The following is a 14,956-nucleotide window of genomic DNA, read 5'->3' as shown; positions in this document are numbered from 1 at the left end:
CTCTATTTACTTTCAGGGGGATGTGGAACTGCAGCCAGGGGTTCTCATCCAGGGCCTCTCCAACAGGCCCTGACAGACATATGCTCCTGTATCGGAAACACACTTTAGTTCAATTCTAAAATATTTCTCATAGGACTGAAGGAACCTTTGCCTGTTAAGAGTTAACAATTAGGTCCTAAAGAACTGTTTTACGGTTTTCTACACTCCTGGCTGGCCAAGGTCTCTTTAAGGTCTCTTAAGTGGAGGTGTAACTCATGTATCCTACATGTGATTTAGCAACATGAAAGGAATAGCTTCTTATCGGATTATGGTCTTGGTTAACTGCCTAAGGCTGACCTAAGTGCCTAACTTTCTGACTTTCTTTATACCTTATATGTTAAGAAGCTTCTTCTGACCAATCAGAAATGTATGCTTTATGTATGAACATTTTGCTCATCAAAGTGAGTGAGAGACAAGGTTAACAGAAATTAGCCACGGCAGTAAATGACAGCATATTTTTGGGTTCTTAAATGGTCTCTACCTGGCACACCTGCAGTGCAAACTGACACACACTGTTTAGAGAAACAGCTACTCTATTACTAATATTAATGAAACATTTCTTATTCTATGGAACAAAAACAAACAGTAAAACTAAAACACAGATCTCTTAGCTTCCTATTTCATGAACCAGATGACTGAATGACCAAGCCTAACTAGTAGCCAGAACCCCAGTTAACCCTCCGTAACACAAACTTTAACCACACGACAGGAACTCTTTCAAACTGAGTGAAAATCATAAATGGATCCATAACTTTACATCAATTTACTATGTTGTGCCAATACCTGCATTTACATTTAGAACGAATGATGTCATAGAACCAGCATCACACCAGTTCCAGGTGTCTCCAAGGAGACAACAGAACTTCAGTTGTGTTTGCTAAAATACACACTTTGAAACATACTGTAACACTTAGTTAACATGTCTGGTTTAGTTGAAGAATCGGCTAAGGTAAGTTTCAGGGTTTAATGGTGGGATGGCACCTGTGCTTTTTTCCCCCAACCGCTAGAATATGATTCGCACCAAACCCAAAAGAAATACTGCACAGTTCAGGAACTTCATCAACCTAGCAACTGTAAAATAAGCTTACAAACAACTGAATTGAAATGCCAAAAGGTTCAGAGAAAGGCACAAACTATGTTTACTTGGGGTTTACAAAATTAAAGCTAACTAAAACTGTAATGATAAACAATCATGCTGCCAATGGACAGAGAAATATCATGTTTTTTGAATAATGTATTATTTGTTACATAGGAACCCAGTATAAGGGAATCCCTTGCGATCCTGTCTGCAGAGATAAAGGTAAGTATTGTTTTCTCTTTAGCTCTGTCACTCCAAGAAATATAATGAACATAAATATATTTGCCAATCTTTTCATAGTAATCCAAACAACTCTGCGTGTATCTGACATTTGTAATATTTATCTACCGCAGTATAACTCTTCTGGCAAGGCGATTGGTATTGTACCTTGAAAGAAAACTGATTGGAAATGTCATGTACTCTATGGTTTCTATTGATGTCAAGTGGCAAATGTTGACTGGTGATGTTATGTGAATCTTAGGAAATGGTCATTTTTCAATCGAGTCTATGTTTCTCAGAATTTGAGACAGAGAGGTCAATCTCTGCAATCCGAGCTGAGGGCATTTCTTGGAATGGAAAGGTAAGAGCAACTTTGGTAAGAGTTCTTTGATATTCTCTTAAGACTCTTCACCAGATGTTACGATGAAAAATGTAAATAATAATAACAAACATTATTTTATATAGTGCCTTGAAAGGTGGCTTCTTTACAGAATGACAAAACCAACTACAATAAATAATACACAAGATATGCATGATGACAATACACAGTTAGAGGAGACAGTAGATGGTCATTGTCAGTGTATTCTGAAGGTAGTTTTCCAATTTTTTGGAACGGGGTAAAAGAGGCCACCTCTACTAGAATCTTTGTCCTAACCAAAAATGTAACAAAGTATAATAATAATATTAAAAATAATAATAATAAACTTTATCTATAGAGCACCTTTCATACAAATAGTGCTTTGGTGCTTTAAAAACCAAGCGTAAAAATAAAATATTAAAATTGAGAGATATACTTTCAGTTGTAAAGGAAAATACAGCAATACAGTAAAGCAACATACATGTCAATTAAATAAATAAAAATTAGGAAAGTCGTAATAAAATAAGAACAATTAAAGAGAACTAAAAAAAGAAACAGAAATAGAAAGAACAAAGAACCACTTTAACTAAAAGCAACATTTTCAAATGTTTTTTAAAACAATGTACCGAGCTTGACTGCCTAATAAAAAGTGGAAGTGAGTTTCATAATTTGGAAGCATAAAAACAAAAAGCAACCTCTCCACTCTTTCTGCATTTCACATGTGGTATTTGCAGTAGGCCAGTATGTGCAGATCTCAGGTCACGTATAGGAACATATGAAGACAGACATTCAGTAAGGTACAGACGTGCTAGGCCGCTTAAAGCTTTAAAAACAAGTAAAAGAACTTTCAAATTTATCCTAGATAATACAGGTGACCAGTGAAGTTTTTTTCAAAACAGGAATGATATTCTCTTTCTTGTATTTGTTAGGATCTGTGCTACTGCATTTCGAACAAGTAGTAGGGGATTTATTGTTTTCTTGGGAAGCCCACAAAACAGAGCATTATAATCATATCCACATCAATGTGAGCAATGGAGAAGTCAAATTAACGTGTCTAAATATCATCTAGTTCTATCCCAGGGAAGAGGGCTGTTGCCTACACAGACGACAAGACACAAAACGCTCAACTGTGCAAAACACGCATAAGGACATCAGTCAGGAGGAACAAGGTAAAGTGTTTTTTCTTCTTCACCATGGTCATGTAGTTTCACTCCAAGCACTGTCATATGAAATAACTGTGGAAACGACCTCCCCAACATTTTGGGTTGTTGCATTTTGCTTCAATGAATTTTAACCTTTTCTTTTAGACATTAAGAGGAAGGACACATTCACCCTTGGTAGAGATTCAGTTGTTCTATGAGATGTCAAGGTGAGAATTAACCACTTCAGGGATAAGTCAATCCACATAACTGAAAAAGGGGCAATGAACAGGATATGGGGATTTTGCTAGTTATAAAGTACAATAATCATCATTACATGATCTAAGACTACTGAAGTATAAGCTGTGTCCCTGACTGATTAATTAGCAAATTCATCTTTGAAGAGTGCAGCTACTATCTATTCAGTGGCATTTCCTTAAAACAATTGTATTCCCACATTCTGAATATGGAGTGAGATCATGTAGAGAATGTTGGACTTGTAATAACTAATTGAAGGATAATAATAATCAACGAAAGTGCTTAAAAGTATCAACAAATGCCTTCAAAGTACTTGACACGTACTTTGCTTTCAAAAGTGAAACATAATTAATGCTTACGTAAGATTTCTCTTGACTTCTCAGGAGTATACTAACTCCAAGGACAAGTAACATCACAAACCATTGTTTAAGTGCTGATGTTGGAGCTGCAATACTACTACCAAGACAAAAAATGATACAGGTAACACTGCTTTCAGATTTCTAAGAATTGCTAAAATAGTATGTTTACAGAGCATTCAGAGTCTCATAGAGAAAATAAGTTGAGAATATGACAAGTTCCTACCATCTCAAACACTGCCAATCTAGAACAAAAAGAAAGTACTTGAACGCCTACAGTAATCGAACACAAACCAGAACATATCAGTGCATGACAAGGAAATGTAGTCACAAAATGATTCTACCCTTTCAAGTCCCAAAAAGGACCGAGGAACTTACCGGAGGCGATACCTGGATTTCAAACAGAGTACAATGTAGCCACTGTAGGGGAGAAGATCACAGAGAGCTCTTCTCAGATTGCTCAGAGTCAGCCCCAGCACCCTGTCCTGACTGAAACAGACAAAGTGGTCAAACAGGTAGGTAGAAATGAGTAAGGAACAGAGAGTATGGTTATTCTTGCATTGTTTTGTTCGTCTGTCAATGAAAAGAGTGCTTCTGACTTTTGTCAATGTTCATCTTTATTTTAGGAGAAGAACAAACAGTGGTATCACACTTTGGTCAAGTGTATGATACCATGTGTGTACAGCAGACATCACCAAAGGAACAGGAGACACCTGAGTAGAGAACAAGAATATGAAAAGACTGATGAAAAAAAGCACCAGGAGAAATCCATTGAATATGCACAATCTCGTCCAGTATTTCAATGAAAAGTTTCAGTGTTGTTTTTAGTGTCGTCGTATTGCATACATTTAAAACAATGTGTCTTGTTTAATGAACAATTTCATTTACTTTAGTAAAAAGTGTTGTTTACTGTAGTCCTAGCATGGATGCAATTGTTAGAAAAAACTTGAATGAAAAACTGAATGTTTCATACAATATGGGTTTGTGTTAACCCACACACCTAAGTGAAATGTTTGATTACGTTTACAAGACATAACACACAGTTCAGTTGAGTGTGAAAGGGAACAACAGAGAAAGTCACAAACAAAACATTTGTGAAGGACTTGATGAATGTTTTTTCTTTAGAAATGACAAAAAATAAAGAATTTTTCAACAAGATGTCTTTCTATAGCGAGTTTCATTTGAGATAGTCTTTTCTTAGAAGTGCAAGAGTGGTATTCCCTACAACTTATTCCCCAATTTGATCATTCTCAGAAATTAGGAGACGGAAACCACACCTACTGTAATATTAGACCTTGTAACAAGGCAACTAGGTTTCAATGGCTTAAAAGGTGCAGAAAGAGGCTCATGTATAATGACCTCCAGTGTCCCACAGGTTTCCCAAATCATTTCTTAGAGTATGGAAAAAGAGGAAATAAAGTGTCTACAGAAAGCGTATACCCCCTTGAACTTTGTTCAGTTTGTTGCGCCAGTGCCAGAGTTTCATGCAATTAAATGAGGACCTCTTTCTCACACCACATATGTTATACTTTCAAAGGGAAAAAAGGAAATATTACAATTGTATACATTTTCACCCACATGTTAATATTTGGTAGAAGCCCTTTTCACAGCAATTTCAGCTGTGAGTCTGTTGGTAATGGGCTCCACCACCTCTGCACCAACAAGATTTGATAATATTTGAGAATTTCAGAAGTCTGTCTGGTTTAGCTGAAGAATCAGCTAAGGTAAGTTTCAGGAAGAGCATCTGATTTCTTTCAATAAAGCAGAACAGAGAAAAAACACACAATACAAAATCATGAGAATTTGTATCCATATGACACTTTGACTCGAATACTTTTATCAGACCTACACAGAGTATATACTGTACACACTTTTTCAGCCCAGGTTTATACATTTGGAACTGCCATTTGTAGGTGTTTTTGTGTCTTAGCTCAACACTGTGAAACCTGTAGTTACAAACATGGAGGATGAAGACATGAAGACATATATTGTACCTCTGACCGGCCTACCTTCCAAGAGGTGAAAGATGAAACTTTTCCTTTATCGTCAACTCAGTGAATGTCTTTAAACTTTCGAAAACTGTAACAAAGAATAAGTTAAAAAACTTATTTTCATTGGACCCACAGAAAAGTCAAAGTTGTCCATAGAAATGCCCGTCTAAATCAGAAATCTACAGCACAAAGGCAGTGGCCTTTCGGGACATAAAAATGAAATCAGACTTTACTCAGACGAATTGCCCTTGGTCACGGACATCTTGCTATCAGTCACTACAAAGATGTTTTCTCTCGTGCCATGGCTTGCCTGACTTGCTTCTTCTGCTGGATGGCTTCTGGTCGCTGGTCAGGATCGACAGCCAGCATGTCCTGGAGCAGTGTCCTTAGCTCAGTGCTTATGGCTCTATTTACTTTCAGGGGGATGTGGAACTGCAGCCAGGGGTTCTCATCCAGGGCCTCTCCAACAGGCCCTGACAGACATATGCTCCTGTATCGGAAACACAATTTAGTTCAATTCTAAAATATTTCTCATAGGACTGAAGGAACCTTTGCCTGTTAAGAGTTAACAATTAGGTCCTAAAGAACTGTTTTACGGTTTTCTACACTCCTGGCTGGCCAAGGTCTCTTTAAGGTCTCTTAAGTGGAGGTGTAACTCATGTATCCTACATGTGATTTAGCAACATGAAAGGAATAGCTTCTTATCGGATTATGGTCTTGGTTAACTGCCTAAGGCTGACCTAAGTGCCTAACTTTCTGACTTTCTTTATACCTTATATGTTAAGAAGCTTCTTCTGACCAATCAGAAATGTATGCTTTATGTATGAACATTTTGCTCATCAAAGTGAGTGAGAGACAAGGTTAACAGAAATTAGCCACGGCAGTAAATGACAGCATATTTTTGGGTTCTTAAATGGTCTCTACCTGGCACACCTGCAGTGCAAACTGACACACACTGTTTAGAGAAACAGCTACTCTATTACTAATATTAATGAAACATTTCTTATTCTATGGAACAAAAACAAACAGTAAAACTAAAACACAGATCTCTTAGCTTCCTATTTCATGAACCAGATGACTGAATGACCAAGCCTAACTAGTAGCCAGAACCCCAGTTAACCCTCCGTAACACAAACTTTAACCACACGACAGGAACTCTTTCAAACTGAGTGAAAATCATAAATGGATCCATAACTTTACATCAATTTACTATGTTGTGCCAATACCTGCATTTACATTTAGAACGAATGATGTCATAGAACCAGCATCACACCAGTTCCAGGTGTCTCCAAGGAGACAACAGAACTTCAGTTGTGTTTGCTAAAATACACACTTTGAAACATACTGTAACACTTAGTTAACATGTCTGGTTTAGTTGAAGAATCGGCTAAGGTAAGTTTCAGGGTTTAATGGTGGGATGGCACCTGTGCTTTTTTCCCCCAACCGCTAGAATATGATTCGCACCAAACCCAAAAGAAATACTGCACAGTTCAGGAACTTCATCAACCTAGCAACTGTAAAATAAGCTTACAAACAACTGAATTGAAATGCCAAAAGGTTCAGAGAAAGGCACAAACTATGTTTACTTGGGGTTTACAAAATTAAAGCTAACTAAAACTGTAATGATAAACAATCATGCTGCCAATGGACAGAGAAATATCATGTTTTTTGAATAATGTATTATTTGTTACATAGGAACCCAGTATAAGGGAATCCCTTGCGATCCTGTCTGCAGAGATAAAGGTAAGTATTGTTTTCTCTTTAGCTCTGTCACTCCAAGAAATATAATGAACATAAATATATTTGCCAATCTTTTCATAGTAATCCAAACAACTCTGCGTGTATCTGACATTTGTAATATTTTTCTACCGCAGTATAACTCTTCTGGCAAGGCGATTGGTATTGTACCTTGAAAGAAAACTGATTGGAAATGTCATGTACTCTATGGTTTCTATTGATGTCAAGTGGCAAATGTTGACTGGTGATGTTATGTGAATCTTAGGAAATGGTCATTTTTCAATCGAGTCTATGTTTCTCAGAATTTGAGACAGAGAGGTCAATCTCTGCAATCCGAGCTGAGGGCATTTCTTGGAATGGAAAGGTAAGAGCAACGTGTTCTTTGATATTCTCTTAAGACTCTTCGCCAGATTTAACGATGAAAAATGTAAATAATAATAACAAACATTATTTTATATAGTGCCTTGAAAGGTGGCTTCTTTACAGAATGACAAAACCAACTACAATAAATAATACACAAGATATGCATGATGACAATACACAGTTAGAGGAGACAGTAGATGGTCATTGTCAGTGTATTCTGAAGGTAGTTTTCCAATTTTTTGGAACGGGGTAAAAGAGGCCACCTCTACTAGAATCTTTGTCCTAACCAAAAATGTAACAAAGTATAATAATAATATTAAAAATAATAATAATAAACTTTATCTATAGAGCACCTTTCATACAAATAGTGCTTTGGTGCTTTAAAAACCAAGCGTAAAAATAAAATATTAAAATTGAGAGATATACTTTCAGTTGTAAAGGAAAATACAGCAATACAGTAAAGCAACATACATGTCAATTAAATAAATAAAAATTAGGAAAGTCGTAATAAAATAAGAACAATTAAAGAGAACTAAAAAAAGAAACAGAAATAGAAAGAACAAAGAACCACTTTAACTAAAAGCAACATTTTCAAATGTTTTTTAAAACAATGTACCGAGCTTGACTGCCTAATAAAAAGTGGAAGTGAGTTTCATAATTTGGAAGCATAAAAACAAAAAGCAACCTCTCCACTCTTTCTGCATTTCACATGTGGTATTTGCAGTAGGCCAGTATGTGCAGATCTCAGGTCACGTATAGGAACATATGAAGACAGACATTCAGTAAGGTACAGACGTGCTAGGCCGCTTAAAGCTTTAAAAACAAGTAAAAGAACTTTCAAATTTATCCTAGATAATACAGGTGACCAGTGAAGTTTTTTTCAAAACAGGAATGATATTCTCTTTCTTGTATTTGTTAGGATCTGTGCTACTGCATTTCGAACAAGTAGTAGGGGATTTATTGTTTTCTTGGGAAGCCCACAAAACAGAGCATTATAATCATATCCACATCAATGTGAGCAATGGAGAAGTCAAATTAACGTGTCTAAATATCATCTAGTTCTATCCCAGGGAAGAGGGCTGTTGCCTACACAGACGACAAGACACAAAACGCTCAACTGTGCAAAACACGCATAAGGACATCAGTCAGGAGGAACAAGGTAAAGTGTTTTTTCTTCTTCACCATGGTCATGTAGTTTCACTCCAAGCACTGTCATATGAAATAACTGTGGAAACGACCTCCCCAACATTTTGGGTTGTTGCATTTTGCTTCAATGAATTTTAACCTTTTCTTTTAGACATTAAGAGGAAGGACACATTCACCCTTGGTAGAGATTCAGTTGTTCTATGAGATGTCAAGGTGAGAATTAACCACTTCAGGGATAAGTCAATCCACATAACTGAAAAAGGGGCAATGAACAGGATATGGGGATTTTGCTAGTTATAAAGTACAATAATCATCATTACATGATCTAAGACTACTGAAGTATAAGCTGTGTCCCTGACTGATTAATTAGCAAATTCATCTTTGAAGAGTGCAGCTACTATCTATTCAGTGGCATTTCCTTAAAACAATTGTATTCCCACATTCTGAATATGGAGTGAGATCATGTAGAGAATGTTGGACTTGTAATAACTAATTGAAGGATAATAATAATCAACGAAAGTGCTTAAAAGTATCAACAAATGCCTTCAAAGTACTTGACACGTACTTTGCTTTCAAAAGTGAAACATAATTAATGCTTACGTAAGATTTCTCTTGACTTCTCAGGAGTATACTAACTCCAAGGACAAGTAACATCACAAACCATTGTTTAAGTGCTGATGTTGGAGCTGCAATACTACTACCAAGACAAAAAATGATACAGGTAACACTGCTTTCAGATTTCTAAGAATTGCTAAAATAGCATGTTTACAGAGCATTCAGAGTTGAGAATATGACAAGTTCCTACCATCTCAAACACTGCCAATCTAGAACAAAAAGAAAGTACTTGAACGCCTGCAGTAATGGAACACAAACCAGAACATATCAGTGCATGACAAGGAAATGTAGTCACAAAATGATTCTACCCTTTCAAGTCCCAAAAAGGACCGAGGAACTTACCGGAGGCGATACCTGGATTTCAAACAGAGTACAATGTAGCCACTGTAGGGGAGAAGATCACAGAGAGCTCTTCTCAGATTGCTCAGAGTCAGCCCCAGCACCCTGTCCTGACTGAAGCAGACAAAGTGGTCAAACAGGTAGGTAGAAATGAGTAAGGAACAGAGAGTATGGTTATTCTTGCATTGTTTTGTTCGTCTGTCAAAGAAAAGAGTGCTTCTGACTTTTGTCAATGTTCATCTTTATTTTAGGAGAAGAACAAACGGTGGTATCACACTTTGCTCAAGTGTATGATACCATGTGTGTACAGCAGACATCACCAAAGGAACAGGAGACACCTGAGTAGAGAACAAGAATATGAAAAGACTGATGAAAAAAAGCACCAGGAGAAATCCATTGAATATGCACAATCTCGTCCAGTATTTCAATGAAAAGTTTCAGTGTTGTTTTTAGTGTCGTCGTATTGCATACATTTAAAACAATGTGTCTTGTTTAATGAACAATTTCATTTACTTTAGTAAAAAGTGTTGTTTACTGTAGTCCTAGCATGGATGCAATTGTTAGAAAAAACTTGAATGAAAAACTGAATGTTTCATACAATATGGGTTTGTGTTAACCCACACACCTAAGTGAAATGTTTGATTACGTTTACAAGACATAACACATAGTTCAGTTGAGTGTGAAAGGGAACAACAGAGAAAGTCACAAACAAAACATTTGTGAAGGACTTGATGAATGTTTTTTCTTTAGAAATGACAAAAAATAAAGAATTTTTCAACAAGATGTCTTTCTATAGCGAGTTTCATTTGAGATAGTCTTTTCTTAGAAGTGCAAGAGTGGTATTCCTTACAACTTATTCCCCAATTTGATCATTCTCAGAAATTAGGAGATGGAAACCACACCTACTGTAATATTAGACCTTGTAACAAGGCAACTAGGTTTCAATGGCTTAAAAGGTGCAGAAAGAGGCTCATGTATAATGACCTCCAGTGTCCCACAGGTTTCCCAAATCATTTCTTAGAGTATGGAAAAAGAGGAAATAAAGTGTCTACAGAAAGCGTATACCCCCTTGAACTTTGTTCAGTTTGTTGCGCCAGTGCCAGAGTTTCATGCAATTAAATGAGGACCTCTTTCTCACACCACATATGTTATACTTTCAAAGGGAAAAAAGGAAATATTACAATTGTATACATTTTCACCCACATGTTAATATTTGGTAGAAGCCCTTTTCACAGCAATTTCAGCTGTGAGTCTGTTGGTAATGGGCTCCACCACCTCTGCACCAACAAGATTTGATAATATTTGAGAATTTCAGAAGTCTGTCTGGTTTAGCTGAAGAATCAGCTAAGGTAAGTTTCAGGAAGAGCATCTGATTTCTTTCAATAAAGCAGAACAGAGAAAAAACACACAATACAAAATCATGAGAATTTGTATCCATATGACACTTTGACTCGAATACTTTTATCAGACCTACACAGAGTATATACTGTACACACTTTTTCAGCCCAGGTTTATACATTTGGATCTGCCATTTGTAGGTGTTTTTGTGTCTTAGCTCAACACTGTGAAACCTGTAGTTACAAACATGGAGGATGAAGACATGAAGACATATATTGTACCTCTGACCGGCCTACCTTCCAAGAGGTGAAAGATGAAACTTTTCCTTTATCGTCAACTCAGTGAATGTCTTTAAACTTTCGAAAACTGTAACAAAGAATAAGTTAAAAAACTTATTTTCATTGGACCCACAGAAAAGTCAAAGTTGTCCATAGAAATACCCGTCTAAATCAGAAATCTACAGCACAAAGGCAGTGGCCTTTCGGGACATAAAAATGAAATCAAACTTTACTCAGACGAATTGCCCTTGGTCACGGACATCTTGCTATCAGTCACTACAAAGATGTTTTCTCTCGAGCCATGGCTTGCCTGACTTGCTTCTTCTGCTGGATGGCTTCTGGTCGCTGGTCAGGATCGACAGCCAGCATGTCCTGGAGCAGTGTCCTTAGCTCAGTGCTTATGGCTCTATTTACTTTCAGGGGGATGTGGAACTGCAGCCAGGGGTTCTCATCCAGGGCCTCTCCAACAGGCCCTGACAGACATATGCTCCTGTATCGGAAACACACTTTAGTTCAATTCTAAAATATTTCTCATAGGACTGAAGGAACCTTTGCCTGTTAAGAGTTAACAATTAGGTCCTCAAGAACTGTTTTACGGTTTTCTACACTCCTGGCTGGCCAAGGTCTCTTTAAGGTCTCTTAAGTGGAGGTGTAACTCATGTATCCTACATGTGATTTAGCAACATGAAAGGGAATAGCTTCTTATCGGATTATGGTCTTGGTTAACTGCCTAAGGCTGACCTAAGTGCCAAACTTTCTGACTTTCTTTATACCTTATATGTTAAGAAGCTTCTTCTGACCAATCAGAAATGTATGCTTTATGTATGAACATTTTACTCATCAAAGTGAGTGAGAGACAAGGTTAACAGAAATTAGCCACGGCAGTAAATGACAGCATATTTTTGGGTTCTTAAATGGTCTCTACCTGGCACACCTGCAGTGCAAACTGACACACACTGTTTAGAGAAACAGCTACTCTATTACTAATATTAATGAAACATTTCTTATTCTATGGAACAAAAACAAACAGTAAAACTAAAACACAGATATCTTAGCTCCCTATTTCATGAACCAGATGACTGAATGACCAAGCCTAACTAGTAGCCAGAACCCCAGTTAACCCTCCGTAACACAAAGTTTAACCACACGACAGGAACTCTTTCAAACTGAGTGAAAATCATAAATGGATCCATAACTTTACATCAATTTACTATGTTGTGCCAATACCTGCATTTACATTTAGAACGAATGATGTCATAGAACCAGCATCACACCAGTTCCAGGTGTCTCCAAGGAGACAACAGAACTTCAGTTGTGTTTGCTAAAATACACACTTTGAAACATACTGTAACACTTAGTTAACATGTCTGGTTTAGTTGAAGAAGCGGCTAAGGTAAGTTTCAGGGTTTAATGGTGGGATGGCACCTGTGCTTTTTTCCCCCAACCGCTAGAATATGATTCGCACCAAACCCAAAAGAAATACTGCACAGTTCAGGAACTTCATCAACCTAGCAACTGTAAAATAAGCTTACAAACAACTGAATTGAAATGCCAAAAAGTTCAGAGAAAGGCACAAACTATGTTTACTTGGGGTTTACAAAATTAAAGCTAACTAAAACTGTAATGATAAACAATCATGCTGCCAATGGACAGAGAAATATCATGTTTTTTGAATAATGTATTATTTGTTACATAGGAACCCAGTATAAGGGAATCCCTTGCGATCCTGTCTGCAGAGATAAAGGTAAGTATTGTTTTCTCTTTAGCTCTGTCACTCCAAGAAATATAATGAACATAAATATATTTGCCAATCTTTTCATAGTAATCCAAACAACTCTGCGTGTATCTGACATTTGTAATATTTATCTACCGCAGTATAACTCTTCTGGCAAGGCGATTGGTATTGTACCTTGAAAGAAAACTGATTGGAAATGTCATGTACTCTATGGTTTCTATTGATGTCAAGTGGCAAATGTTGACTGGTGATGTTATGTGAATCTTAGGAAATGGTCATTTTTCAATCGAGTCTATGTTTCTCAGAATTTGAGACAGAGAGGTCAATCTCTGCAATCCGAGCTGAGGGCATTTCTTGGAATGGAAAGGTAAGAGCAACGTGTTCTTTGATATTCTCTTAAGACTCTTCGCCAGATTTAACGATGAAAAATGTAAATAATAATAACAAACATTATTTTATATAGTGCCTTGAAAGGTGGCTTCTTTACAGAATGACAAAACCAACTACAATAAATAATACACAAGATATGCATGATGACAATACACAGTTAGACGAGACAGTAGATGGTCATTGTCAGTGTATTCTGAAGGTAGTTTTCCAATTTTTTGGAACGGGGTAAAAGAGGCCACCTCTACTAGAATCTTTGTCCTAACCACAAATGTAACAAAGTATAATAATAAGATTAAAAATAATAATAATAAACTTTATCTATAGAGCACCTTTCATACAAATAGTGCTTTGGTGCTTTAAAAACCAAGCGTAAAAATAAAATATTAAAATTGAGAGATATACTTTCAGTTGTAAAGGAAAATACAGCAATACAGTAAAGCAACATACATGTCAATTAAATAAATAAAAATGAGGAAAGTCGTAATAAAATAAGAACAATTAAAGAGAACTAAAAAAAGAAACAGAAATAGAAAGAACAAAGAACCACTTTAACTAAAAGCAACATTTTCAAATGTTTTTTAAAACAATGTACCGAGCTTGACTGCCTAATAAAAAGTGGAAGTGAGTTTCATAATTTAGAAGCATAAAAACAAAAAGCAGCCTCTCCACTCTTTCTGCATTTCACATGTGGTATTTGCAGTAGGCCAGTATGTGCAGATCTCAGGTCACGTATAGGAACATATGAAGACAGACATTCAGTAAGGTACAGACGTGCTAGGTCGCTTAAAGCTTTAAAAACAAGTAAAAGAACTTTCAAATTTATCCTAGATAATACAGGTGACCAGTGAAGTTTTTTCAAAACAGAAATGATATTCTCTTTCTTGTATTTGTTAGGATCTGTGCTACTGCATTTCGAACAAGTAGTAAGGGATTTATTGTTTTCTTGGGAAGCCCACAAAACAGAGCATTATAATCATATCCACATCAATGTGAGCAATGGAGAAGTCAAATTAACGTGTCTAAATATCATCTAGTTCTATCCCAGGGAAGAGGGCTGTTGCCTACACAGACGACAAGACACAAAACGCTCAACTGTGCAAAACACGCATAAGGACATCAGTCAGGAGGAACAAGGTAAAGTGTTTTTACTTCTTCACCATGGTCATGTAGTTTCACTCCAAGCACTGTCATATGAAATAACTGTGGAAACGACCTCCCCAACATTTTGGGTTGTTGCATTTTGCTTCAATGAATTTTAACCTTTTCTTTTAGACATTAAGAGGAAGGACACATTCACCCTTGGTAGAGATTCAGTTGTTCTATGAGATGTCAAGGTGAGAATTAACCACTTCAGGGATAAGTCAATCCACATAACTGAAAAAGGGGCAATGAACAGGATATGGGGATTTTGCTAGTTATAAAGTACAATAATCATCATTACATGATCTAAGACTACTGAAGTATAAGCTGTGTCCCTGACTGATTAATTAGCAAATTCATCTTTGTAGAGTGCAGCTACTATCTATTCAGTGGCATTTCCTTAAAACAATTGTATTCCCACATTCTGAATATGGAGT

Source organism: Lepisosteus oculatus, unplaced genomic scaffold (genome assembly GCF_040954835.1).
Source record: "Lepisosteus oculatus isolate fLepOcu1 unplaced genomic scaffold, fLepOcu1.hap2 HAP2_SCAFFOLD_39, whole genome shotgun sequence".
Classification (NCBI taxonomy): domain Eukaryota; kingdom Metazoa; phylum Chordata; class Actinopteri; order Semionotiformes; family Lepisosteidae; genus Lepisosteus; species Lepisosteus oculatus.
The sequence above is the reverse complement of the archived record's forward strand: the minus strand, read 5'-3'. Positions refer to the sequence as shown.